This window comes from Phyllostomus discolor, chromosome 4 (assembly GCF_004126475.2).
Source record: "Phyllostomus discolor isolate MPI-MPIP mPhyDis1 chromosome 4, mPhyDis1.pri.v3, whole genome shotgun sequence".
Classification (NCBI taxonomy): Eukaryota; Metazoa; Chordata; class Mammalia; order Chiroptera; family Phyllostomidae; genus Phyllostomus; species Phyllostomus discolor.
This window is the reverse complement of record NC_040906.2, coordinates 17,331,431-17,342,988: the sequence shown is the minus strand read 5'-3', so window position 1 is coordinate 17,342,988 and position 11,558 is coordinate 17,331,431. Positions and strand designations below refer to the sequence as shown.

General features: G+C 41.1%; 1 pseudogene; it reads left to right on the top strand.

The window, feature by feature from the left end:
- Nucleotides 1-8,618: 8,618 nt before the first annotated feature.
- Nucleotides 8,619-10,025, top strand: LOC114494768 (annotated as a pseudogene).
- The last annotated feature ends 1,533 nt before the right edge of the window (nucleotides 10,026-11,558 follow it).

Sequence of the window (11,558 nt, the reverse complement as noted above, 5' to 3'; positions counted from 1 at the left end):
TAGCATTTTGAATGGGGATGGCTTTTCTATACTTTCTTGGCTTGGATCACTTTGTTGCTAGGGTCCATGTGAGAAAAATTCAGTCAGTGGTCATCTCTCAGCCTTTTCGTAAGATCAGTCAGTTTTTCATATCCATTGGATGGCAAGGCACAAGGTTTTGGTGTTAGACAATTACACATTTTACTCAAAAGGCCTCGGGGACTAATAGAAGAGGGAAAATCTGAATAACACCTTTTCACCCTTTTTGATGAATTTTTCATTAGCACTTAAACAATGTTTTGCTATGTCATTAGAAATTGCTCTACTGAAGTATGCACGACCAGCAGTAGGATAAAGAAAGGCTTGTCCTCTGCACTTTTCTCTGTCCTTTCGGCTGTCCCAACCACCCAGCTGCATCGCCTTCTTGCTGTTAAGAGCCCCACCTTTTGGCTCTGCCACCAGAACCATTTCTTCTAAATAAATGCCCCATACTTCAGAATTTGATCTTTTCTCTTCGCTCAGCCAATTCTTAACTGTCCTGTTTTTTCAAGAACTAGTTAAGTGACTAATCGGTTAAACTAAGTGTGTGTGCCTATTAATGAGTGAGTGACAGAAGTTATCAAAAGATCCTCCTTCCAGATACAACAACACATGAAAGAACAACTCTCCAGCTGGAAGCAACCAGAAGATTTTTGCTTCGTGTATTTTCTTGGCACCGTTTAAATCACAAATTCCTTATGCCTACTATTCTGCTTGAGTAGAGATTAGAGGAACCATTCATAGCCTACAAAAAAATAAATGAGAAACAATGAAATTATGAACAGGGCTGGAAGATAAAGGACACAACAGAGCCAATTAACCCCAAACTCAGTCGGCACCAGAGAGTGGTTACTGGCGCACCTGGAACAAAGCAGATGCTCATCGTTTCCTCAGCCGTTGGGAGTACAATGAGATGATCTAACTTTCAGGGTCAGTTTGTCCATTTGTTCATTCTTGTATTTCTTCATCATTTACATTTCCTGTGTGACACGCAGTTAAATACATTAAGAGCTCTGTCATTTTTATAGTTGAAAGAGAGGAGTCAATTTGCAACAGAGAAAAACAAAATTAGGAAATGTGAAATACAGACATTCTGAGATGTTTTATCCATTTTATCCACACAGATACAAATAATCTTATACATTTATTTCCCTAAAATTGATATAGAAGCAAAAAATTTTAAACATATTTTATAAATGTACAATTTTTTAAAATATATTTTATTGATTATGCTATTACAGTTGTCCCATTTCCCCCTTCACTCCCCTCCACCCTGTGCCCCCTCTCCCACCCACCTTCCCCCCCTTTAGTCCATGTCCATGTGTCATACTTATGAGTTCTTTAGCTTCTACATTTCCCATACTATTCTTGCCCTCCCCCTATCTATTTTCAACCTACATTCTATGCTACTTATTCTCTATACCTTTTCCCCTCTCTCCTCCTCCCACCCCTACTGCTAGCCCCCCCTTGTGCCCTCTATTTCTGTGGTTCTGTTCCTATTCTAGTTGTTTACTTAGTTTCTTTTGGTTTTGCTTTAGGTGTGGTTGTTAATAATTGTGAGTTTGCTGTCCTTTTACTATACATGTCTTTTCTTTATCTTCTTTTCTTAGATAAGTCCCTTTAGCATTTCATAAAGTAAGGGGCTTGGTGATGATGAACTCCTTTAATTTGACCTTATCTGAAAAGCACTTTATCTTCTCTTCCATTCTAAATGAGAGCTTTGCTGGATAGAGCAATCTGGGATGTAGGTCCTTGTCTTTCATGACTTGGAATATTTCTTTCCAGCCCCTTCTTGCCTGTAAGGTCTCTTTGGAGAAATCAGCTGACAGTCTGATGGGAACTCCTTTGTAGGTTACTGTCCCCTTACCTCTTGCTGCTTCTAGGATTCTCTCCTTCGTTTTTACCTTGGCTAATGTAATTATGATGTGCCTTGGTGTGTTTCTTCTTGGGTCCAACTTCTTTGGGGCTCTCTGCGCTCCTTGGATTTCTTGGAAGACTGTTCCCTTTGCCAGTTTGGGGAAGTTCTCCTTTATTATTTGTTCAAATAACTTTTCCACTTGTTGGTCTTCCCCTTCTGGTACCCCTATAATTCGGATGTTGGAACGTTTAAAGGTGTCCTCGATGGTCTTAAGCTTTTCTTCGATTTTTTGAATTCTTATTTCATCATGCTCTCCTGCTTGGTTGATTCTATCTTCCTTCTGGTCCACTGTGTTGTTTTGAGACTCAGATTCCTTCCTTTCACAATTGGCTCTTCTCCGTGTGTCTTCCTGCATCCCTTTTATGGTAATCTGCATTTTTTCATGTAATTTGGATCCAAAATCCACCAGTTCCGTGAGCTTCCTGATCACCAGTGTTTTGAACTGTGCATCTGATAGATTGGCTATTTCTTGATCACTCAAAAGAATGAGTCCTGGGGGTCTGATCTGTTCTGCTGGAAACATGTCTTATGTCTTTCCCTATCTCTTCTATTATTTTACTTATTTATTTATTTTTTCTCCGGTCTGGTCGCTCTTGTTACGGTGGGGGGTGGAGCCTTAGGTGTTCACCGGTGCTGGGTGCCCCAGTTGCTAGCTTGTGACGTTGTATGTGGGGGCAGGGGCAGGAGCGGGGACAGGAGGGATCAATGGCGACCCTTCCGTTCTCCTGGAGTCAGACACTTCCCTGGGCTTCTGGGCGGTGAGCTCTGCCCTGGTCCCCAGTCGCTGCCCCACTGATTCCCCCGCTGCTTGCGTACTCAGGGATCACCGCTGCACCGCTGTGCTCTTGCATCCCGGATTGCTGTCGCGCCGTTTGTGCGCCAAATTTCCCCCGACCTACGCGCGCCTGCGACCCGCGCCAGCCCCGCGCCCACTCGGCTCGTCGTCCCCTACCAGTCTGGATGTACGGGTCTACTTCAACTTCTTGGCTGTCTGACTTCCATTTAGATAAATCCTCTGACAGTTCTGATATTATGACTGCAAATCATTGTTGTAAATTATTGTGGTTCTGTTCTTGGTTGTGCGAGGAGGTACGATGCATCCACCTATTCCTCCATCTTGCTGGAAGTCCCTATAAATGTACAATTTTTAATGAAAACATAAAATAAAAAATCAATATGCACCATTGAATTACCAGCTAAATTATAGTTTTATTCTGTGAAGAGCTATCGTAGGTTTTGGAGTAATAAAATAATCAGTATTAATATTTATTGAGTCATTATTACATGTCAAATAACTATGCTGTACACTTATCATGAGATTTTACATTTAATCATCACAAAAAATTCTATGAAGCAGGTATATTTTTAAATGATATTTTATTGATTATGCTGTTACAGTTGTCCTAATTTTTCATCCTTTGCCACCCTCCACCAAGCACCCCCCACTCCCTCAGGCAATGCCCACACCATTGTTCATGTCCATGGGTCATGTGCATAAGTTCTTTGGCTACTACATTTCTTATACTATACTTTACACCCCTATGGCTAACCTGTAACTACCTATTTTTACTTCTTAATTCCCTCACTTCTTCACCTATTCCCCTACATGCCCCTCCCATCTGGCAACCATAAAAATGTTCTCTGTATCCATCATTCTGTCTCTGTTCTTGTTTGCTTAGTTTGTTTTTCAGATTTAAATGTTGGTAGATACATTTTTGGTTTTGGGTTTGTTTGGGGGGTTTTTTTGCCATTTTATGGTTCATAGTTTTGATCTTTTTTTAAAATAAATCCCTTTAACATTCCATATAATAATGGTTTGGTGATGATGAACTCTTAGTTGTTGTTTTTTTCTTGCCTGGGAAGCTCTTTATCTGCCCTTCGATTCTAAATGATAGCTTGGCTAAGGAGAGCAACCTTGGCTGTAGGTCCCTGCTTTCCATGACTTTGAATATTTCTTGCCAATCCCTTCTAGCCTGCAAAGTTTCTTTTAAAAAATCATTGCCAAGTCCTATGGAAACTCCCTTCTAGTAAAGTAGGTAACTTCTTTTCTCTTGCTGCTTTTAAGATTCTCTCTTTATCCTTAATGTTTGGCATTTTAATTATGATGTATCTTGGAGTGGGCTTCTGCATCCATCTTGTTTGGGATTCTCTGTGCTTGCTGGACTTGCATGTCTATTTCCTTCATTAAATTAGGGAAGTTTTCTTTCATCATTTTTTTCAAATAGATTTCCAATTTCCTGCCTTTTCTCTTCTCTCTCTGGCACCCACATGATGCGAATGATGGACTTCTTGAAGTTGTCCCAGAAGCTCCTCATTTTTTTGGACCCTTCCTTCTTCTTATTTTTCTAATTGCTTATTTTTTTGCTTCCTTATGCTCCAAATCATTGGTTTGATTCTCAGCTTCACCCACTGTACTGTTGTTTCCCTGTAAATTGTTTTTTATTTCAATTAGTATACCCTTCATTTCTGACTGGATCTTTTCTGTGCTGCTGAGGTCTTCGTTAAGTTCCTTGAACATCCTTATGTACAGTGTTTTGAACTCTGCATCTGATAGTTTGCTTATCTCCATTTCATTTAGCTCTTTTCTAGAATTTTGATCTGTTCTTTCATTTGGGGCGTGTTTCTTTGTCTCCTCATTTTGGCAGCCTCCCTGTGTTTGTTTCTATGCATTAGGTAGAGCTGATTTGACTCTATGTGTTGGTAGTGTGGCCTATGTAGTAGGTGTCCTGTAGGGTCCAATGGCAGAGTCTCCTCTATCACCCAAACTGGGTACTTGAGGGCCCCATTGTGGCTGCCCCCTCCCCCAGAACATATGACTACCTTGTTCAGCATCACCTGACAATGTTCAGATACAGTTCAGGAAGGAAAGAGAGGAGAGGGAAGAGAAGAGGAAGAAGAAAATAGAGAGGGTTTTGGAAAAAATGTTCTGAAGTTAGCTAATATCACACAGAAAAAGACAATTAAATATCACATTATACAACAATCAAATTGAGTTCACAATCCTTGAAGACTAATATTATAAAATGAAACTTATGAAATTAAAGTATACCATGGCTTAACTGAGAAAAACCTCTAAAATTTAAGAAAAGAACTGGAGAAAGCATGCTTAATGTTTTCAATTAAACTTTAAAGAGATTTTGTAGAGTTTTTAAAATAGAATTTACCAACTTTTTCAAAGGAGTGAATATTAATAATTGAATATCTTTATTTCCTAAGTAATGTGTTACGATTATAAGAAAAAGTAGAAACCCTTCTGGAAGGGTTGAATTTCTTCCCAGAGGGAATCTTAGAGGAAAATAAATGTCAGTCTGATATAAAAACTAAGCAGTTTGGGTAACTGTTATGGAGAAAAACACCAACACCTATTACTTTTATTGCCAATAAAGTGAAATTTTATTTTTCTCCCTCTCCATCATTGTAAATACCACTGTTTGTGGTGTGCTTTGTGAAGGCTGGAAGTGTCATTTCCTCATGTGTTAATAGTTCCAGGCACAAGCATAAAGAGACATTTAAGATAAGAATTTCTCTCTGCCTTCCAGAGTTTCCTCTCACTCAATGAAATAATTAAGATTTGGGAAATAATTATACAGTGAAAGTGAAGAAAAGAAAAAATATCACAATTTGGGAATTATTTGTAAGTTGGCACAGAAAAGACTTATATGGCCTAGGCTGGCATGGCTCAATTGGTGGGGCATCATTCCACAAAGCGAAGGGTCACTTGTTCAGTCCCCAGTCAGGGAACATGCCTGGGTTGCAGGCCCAGTCCCTGGTTGGGGCTCATGCGAGTGACAACCGATCAGTGTTTCTCTCTCACGTTGATGTTTCTCTCCCTCTCTTCCTTCCTATCTTCCCTTCTCTTTAAATAAATAAATAGTACCTTTATAAAAAAAACTTATACTGATAGTTATTACATAGAAATTAAACTCATATTCTTCATGTCTGTCAGTCTCTGCAATTAAAAAAATAAAAAACAAAAATTCAGTATATAGAGTGTTACCACAATTTCAAAAGCTTCTGATTTCAGAACTATATAAGCTATATTAAGTTGCAAACTTAAGTGATCTGAATAATTACATTTTAAAACATGTCTACCTCAGATCTTTGGTATTTCTTTAGAATATATTCAAGCTCTGGGTAATTAGTGTAACCACCTTCATTTTGCTTGCGTGAGGAGTAACTTTGTTCCCACAGCTTTACAGGCCTTCAGGGGCCTGGGAAAGATGCCATTGCCTCAGGGCTCATGGGCAAAATGCTCAGTGCCCTAAAGCAGGCCACTCTTTCCTCTAGATGCCTGAAAGATTCGATTCTCAGCAAATTGGCATAATACCCCTCAAGGTGTTAGCTGAGAGATGGGATATTTTAATGTAGTGGCAGGGAGAGGCACATTAATTTAGGTTGGTTGTCAGGATAACCTAGAGCCAGAGATGAAGATCCCTGTGCAGGAGAAATCCATAGTAGACCCAGACCCTCATTCCTGAGCCTCTGAGTACCATGCCCTTATTATGTCATGGTCATGGTGACTGACTACGGCAAACCTGGGCCTGAGAGTACTCAGAGATGGCCCAATGAATCCCTTAAGTTCCCCAGTATGGGAACTCCTGTGTGACCAGGTGGCAGCCAAGGATTTATGTTTAGAGTGACTCTTAACTGTGTCATCCCAATGGAAGAATTGTCCATTCAGCAACCAGAGACTAAAATTTTTCAAGTTGAGAGTGACAGTGAATGAGGTCATTTCTATTTGCACCCTGTGGGGACTGGACCTATATTTTCTAGTTATTGGGAATACAGAACCAATACAATAGCCAGTGGCTAAAATTCTACACTGCATCTTAAAGGAGAGTTTTCCATCCTCACCAAATGCCATCTCCAAGCTGATGTGCCTCAGCTATGTCTTTCAGAGGTCATTCTGTTTGATCATACCAGTAACTTCTGAATGATGGGGTGACATGGTATGAGGCATGCCCTGTGGATTCCATGAGCTCACCATTGCACCTCGTTGACCAAAAGGTGGGCCCCTTGATCCAAAGTAATGCTATACAGGATACTAAGTCAATGAACCTGGCAGTGGGGCTAGCTGAGTCACTGTGGATATTAAAGGCAAGCCCAACTCTGGAAGATATATCAGTCCTGGTCAGGATAAATGATTATTCTGCCCAGGATGGAGGTGTCCATCTTGGAACGTATTGTTAGTCTTGTCTTGGAAAGGAGGCAAATTCTAGGCACTCACAAGCTAAGGGGCTTTGATCACTCAAACACAATACTCCAGAACAGATTGCAATTGTGAGCTGTTACCAGCAACACCTACAGCAGCCAGTCAAAGACATTTTCAAGCATCTGTGCTTTCAGCCCTTCATATAATTCCCTGAGGAATAGGGATAGTAATTCTCAGATGGCCACAGAGGCCAGCCTGGTAAAGTAATTGAATGAGGCATGCCAAGTGGGAGCTGTGGCCAACTCAAGAGCTAACACCTACTCTATGAGAGAAGTGCCAGTTTATTATTGCCAACACTGTTGCCAGATTTTCTAATTTCTCATTCTCACATGACAACCCAGATTTATTTTCATGCAAAAATCTCTCCATTTAAAAATGCTGACAATCATGTCATCAGTTTTTCTGACAGAAAACAGCAGAAACACCCAAATTAGTGTAAATGGAGGAGGGAGAATGGTGGAGAGTAGATCTACAGGAGCATATGGAAGCTACCCAGCACAACAACTAATTCAGATTTTTAAAAAACACTCTGGGTCAATATCATGCAAGTATTACATTAGTCGGCTTAAGCTGCCATAACAAAATACCACAGACTGAGTGACTGAAACAACAGAAACTTATTTTCTCATGGTTCTAGAGGCTGAGAGTCTGAAATCAGGGTGCCAGCATGTGTGATTTCCAGTGAGGGCTCTCTTTCTGATTTGTGGTCAGCCACCTTCTCATCATTGTCTTTACAGGATCTTTCTTTGGTGCATGCATGTGCAGGGAGAGAGAGTGAAAGGAGAAGGGAGCTTTCTCTTTTCTCTTTATATAAGGACATTAATCCTATAGGATTAGTGCTTTACCCTTATGACTCCATTTAACCTTAATTACTTCCTAAGAGGCCCCATTTCTGCACCGGGACATTGGGACTTCATCTTATGAATTGAGGGGCACAATTATTCATTCCATAACACAGACCAAATAAAATACTCAGAGAAAACAAAACCCATGAAACATGTCTCCAAGCTAGCACTGGAACATTAGGGTTGTGTGACCTTGAATTCATATTGAATACGAATAGCAACTAACTGCCTACAACAAAAGGTTGGACCTAAGTCTGATGTGTTTGTGTGTCCCAAGCTGTGAGTCAGTAAGACAGCATTTGAATCACACTATTTGATTTACTGTTTAACTGATTACCCCAAGTTTTCACCTGTAAAAAGGAGTAATAAGAAATCCGAGAAAATTATAGAACTGAAAAATATATTGCTGCATTTTTCATTTGAGATGAATTATCTGGTTCAACAAGTATTGACCTAGTAATTTTCTTGTTTGTTTTGACTTCGAACTTAGCACTGCACTCAAAAGCATTATGCACAGGAACAGAGAATTAAAAACATTGAAGAAATGGAGATGAACCCAGAGCAGGCAGCCAGTCAGCACCTCAGCCTTGGGTCCAAGGTCACCCAGTTTGAAGCTCAGTCTTCTCAAGGAGCTCATGGTCTTTTAAGCATCCAAGTCTATCAACACAGGAGTTTAAGAAAGGAATCCTGGAAGCTGAGTCTCTGAGAACTATTACTAAGAATGGATTTAGACCTCAGAACCTCATTTTTATCTGAACCATCCAGGGATGACTATGGGTCACAAAATATGGACTTTAAACCCAGTCAAAAACCTGCTTTTCAAAAGGCAGGAGGGTCTCTGGGTTCCAGAACACTCAGCTTAGCTCATTTCAAAATAGCAATAACTCATGTGCAAGGCAGGAACTGCAAAGACTCCATAAGTCATTTCAGTTATTTTAGTTTTTATGGCTGCAGCCAGAAAAACACAGCCAGGATGAAATTATTTTCCAAGTGGTCCTGGAAGAGTTTATGATCAATAAGCACTACAGTGATAGCTCTCCACTGAAGGAGAACTGGGAATCAAGTGGCAGAAACCTGGAGACATTCATGGAAGATGAGAGTGATGATTGCATGAAGCCCTCTGATTTGGTCCATGGCCACATGCAAGGACAGGAAGTCCTCTTTTCAGAGAACATGCCCTTAAGAGAAGTCATTGTTTATCTAACAAAACAGTTGTCAATAGGATCCCCAACAGAGGCAAATGTGGGGATGCCTTCTTGGGCTCCCCAAGTACTTCTCTGCAAAAGGACAAGGAGATGAAGATAAAGAAAATGGTGGCAGCTTTTCTTTGCAAACTACTGGAGTAAATGACAGTATTACTAGTCAAGGCCATCAAACACCTTTACTACTCATTACCAAGAGAGAGAACCATCCTATGTCTAAAGAGGTAGTTCTTTGGAGAATCCACTCAGTTTTAGAAGAGCAAGTCTAAGCACCTCCAGGTCCCAGGAAGGGTCCCTGAAAGGACCTTCTTATCAAGATGTCCTTATGGAGGTAGGGGCAGCATTTGTCTCCAGGCAGGACCAGGTCACCCCGGAGCCTGTTGCTACCTACCAGAGCAATGCAGGAAACTCCACATGTGGAGGACACCAAGAAAGATTCCACAGACCCCAAAAGTCATACCAGTGTGAGAAGTGTCCCAAGATCTTTAGGTATTTCTCTCCATTAAAAGTCCATCAGAGAGCACTCAATAATGAGAGGACGTCTTTGTGCTGCATGTGCCAAAGGCTTCTTCCAGGGCTCAGACCGACGCAGGCATCAGAAGATTCATGCAGGAGAGAAGCCTTTCAGGTGTAGCACATGTGCCAGGTCCTTCAGCCACAGAACCAGCCTTCTGGTCCAAGAGAGACCTCACATGGGAGAGAAGCCCTATGTGTGTTCCATCTGCCAGGGATGCTACTGCCAGTCACCCACCTACCACTGCCACCTGAGGACGCACCAGACAACTGCCTGTAGACATGTTTCCTCTGGACCAGAAGCTTCCCCGACATAAGGTATGTAAATGTGCCTGCGAGTATGCATATTTCCATGGTACTTCTCTATTTAGAATTTGCTTTCCAATTACGTTTTCTATTCATTGTCTCTCCCACTAAAGTGTAACTTTAAGGACAGCAGGGAATTTCTGTGTCATTCACCAAAGTGTCTCAGGTGCCTAGAAAGTGGCTGACATATTTTAATGATAAATACCTGTTTAAATAAACAAACAAACAAAAAAATAAATAATAGAACTCAAGCATGTTGTCACCATTAGTATCACAGTAAGTTGCCTCAGCTGATGTATTTAAATATTGCTTTTAATCAGAAACCAACAGCTGAGATTTGTCCTCCAGCACCCAAAAGTAATTGCTCTATATCCACATCAATGTCAAAATGCAGTCCACAGACAAACAACTCATCTAGGAAGCTGTTAGAAATTGGGCCCTACTGCAGACTCGCTCAATCAAAAACTGTGGGGATGGGACTCAGGTATCTGTTTTACTCAGCCCCTCAGGGGATGCTGGTACACAGAGCAGCCTGAGGGTCATTGCTCTATATTAACAGGTCGATGGACAGAGGTAAATCCAGGAGGAAGACACTGACATTTTGCTGAGCTTCTACAGTGTCCCAGGTGCCTTATTAGGAGACTCAGTGATGGCATCCAGACATTGGCTAAGCCTATGTCACTCCAATGACAATGTGTGCATCCCATTTCATCAAATTTCCTCCTTAAAGTATGTGTGGAGTATTTCTACTGGGCCAAGTGCCTCACATCTGTTATCTTATTTAATTTGTACAGGGGTTCTGAGAGGTAGGCTGTGTTATTCCCACTTCACGGACCAAGAAAATCAGCCTTACAGAAATTAAGTCATTTTTTTCACTGTGGCATAGCCTGTAAGTGGCATAGATGGGGTTTACACTCAATCTGACAGTCACAAAGCCCATGTTCTCACCTTGCCTTCCCACACCAAGCTGTTTTCCTCCGTTTGTTAAATCTTCTACCTCTGGTTGTCATTGCCTACCTACTGCTCATCCATTTCCTGTATTAGAGGATCTAATCTTTCCCAGCCGTCATCCCTCACTGAACTACAGAACATGGAAAATGACTTCAATGACTATTCTCTCTCTCCTCCAAGATGGTTCTTAATTGGTGCCAGGCTAGATGCATAGGTGAGAGTGGGAGGAGACAATTTACTACACACAATGGAAGCCTTGGGCATTAGAGCTCAGTTCTCTCACAGATCCCATGGAAAAAGCCTAGAAGACATATGGATAACCATTCTCATTAACCCATCTGGCAATTCACTTTACTCTCCTCTTTCCAAGTTCCCCTTTCCTTCAGAAAATTTGCCAACAGGAAGCAAGGTATAATTGAGAAAACACTGGGTTGGAGGTCAGGAGTTCCAAACCCAACACCTCTGCTAGGTAGATGTGCCTAATTCCATAGTTCACTTCTATTCCCTGGCCTCTGTTTCTTCACAGGAAATGCCTGGACTAATGAACATTGAGGATTCTGTCCAGTTCTAGCACTCTGTTTATGAGAAGAAAT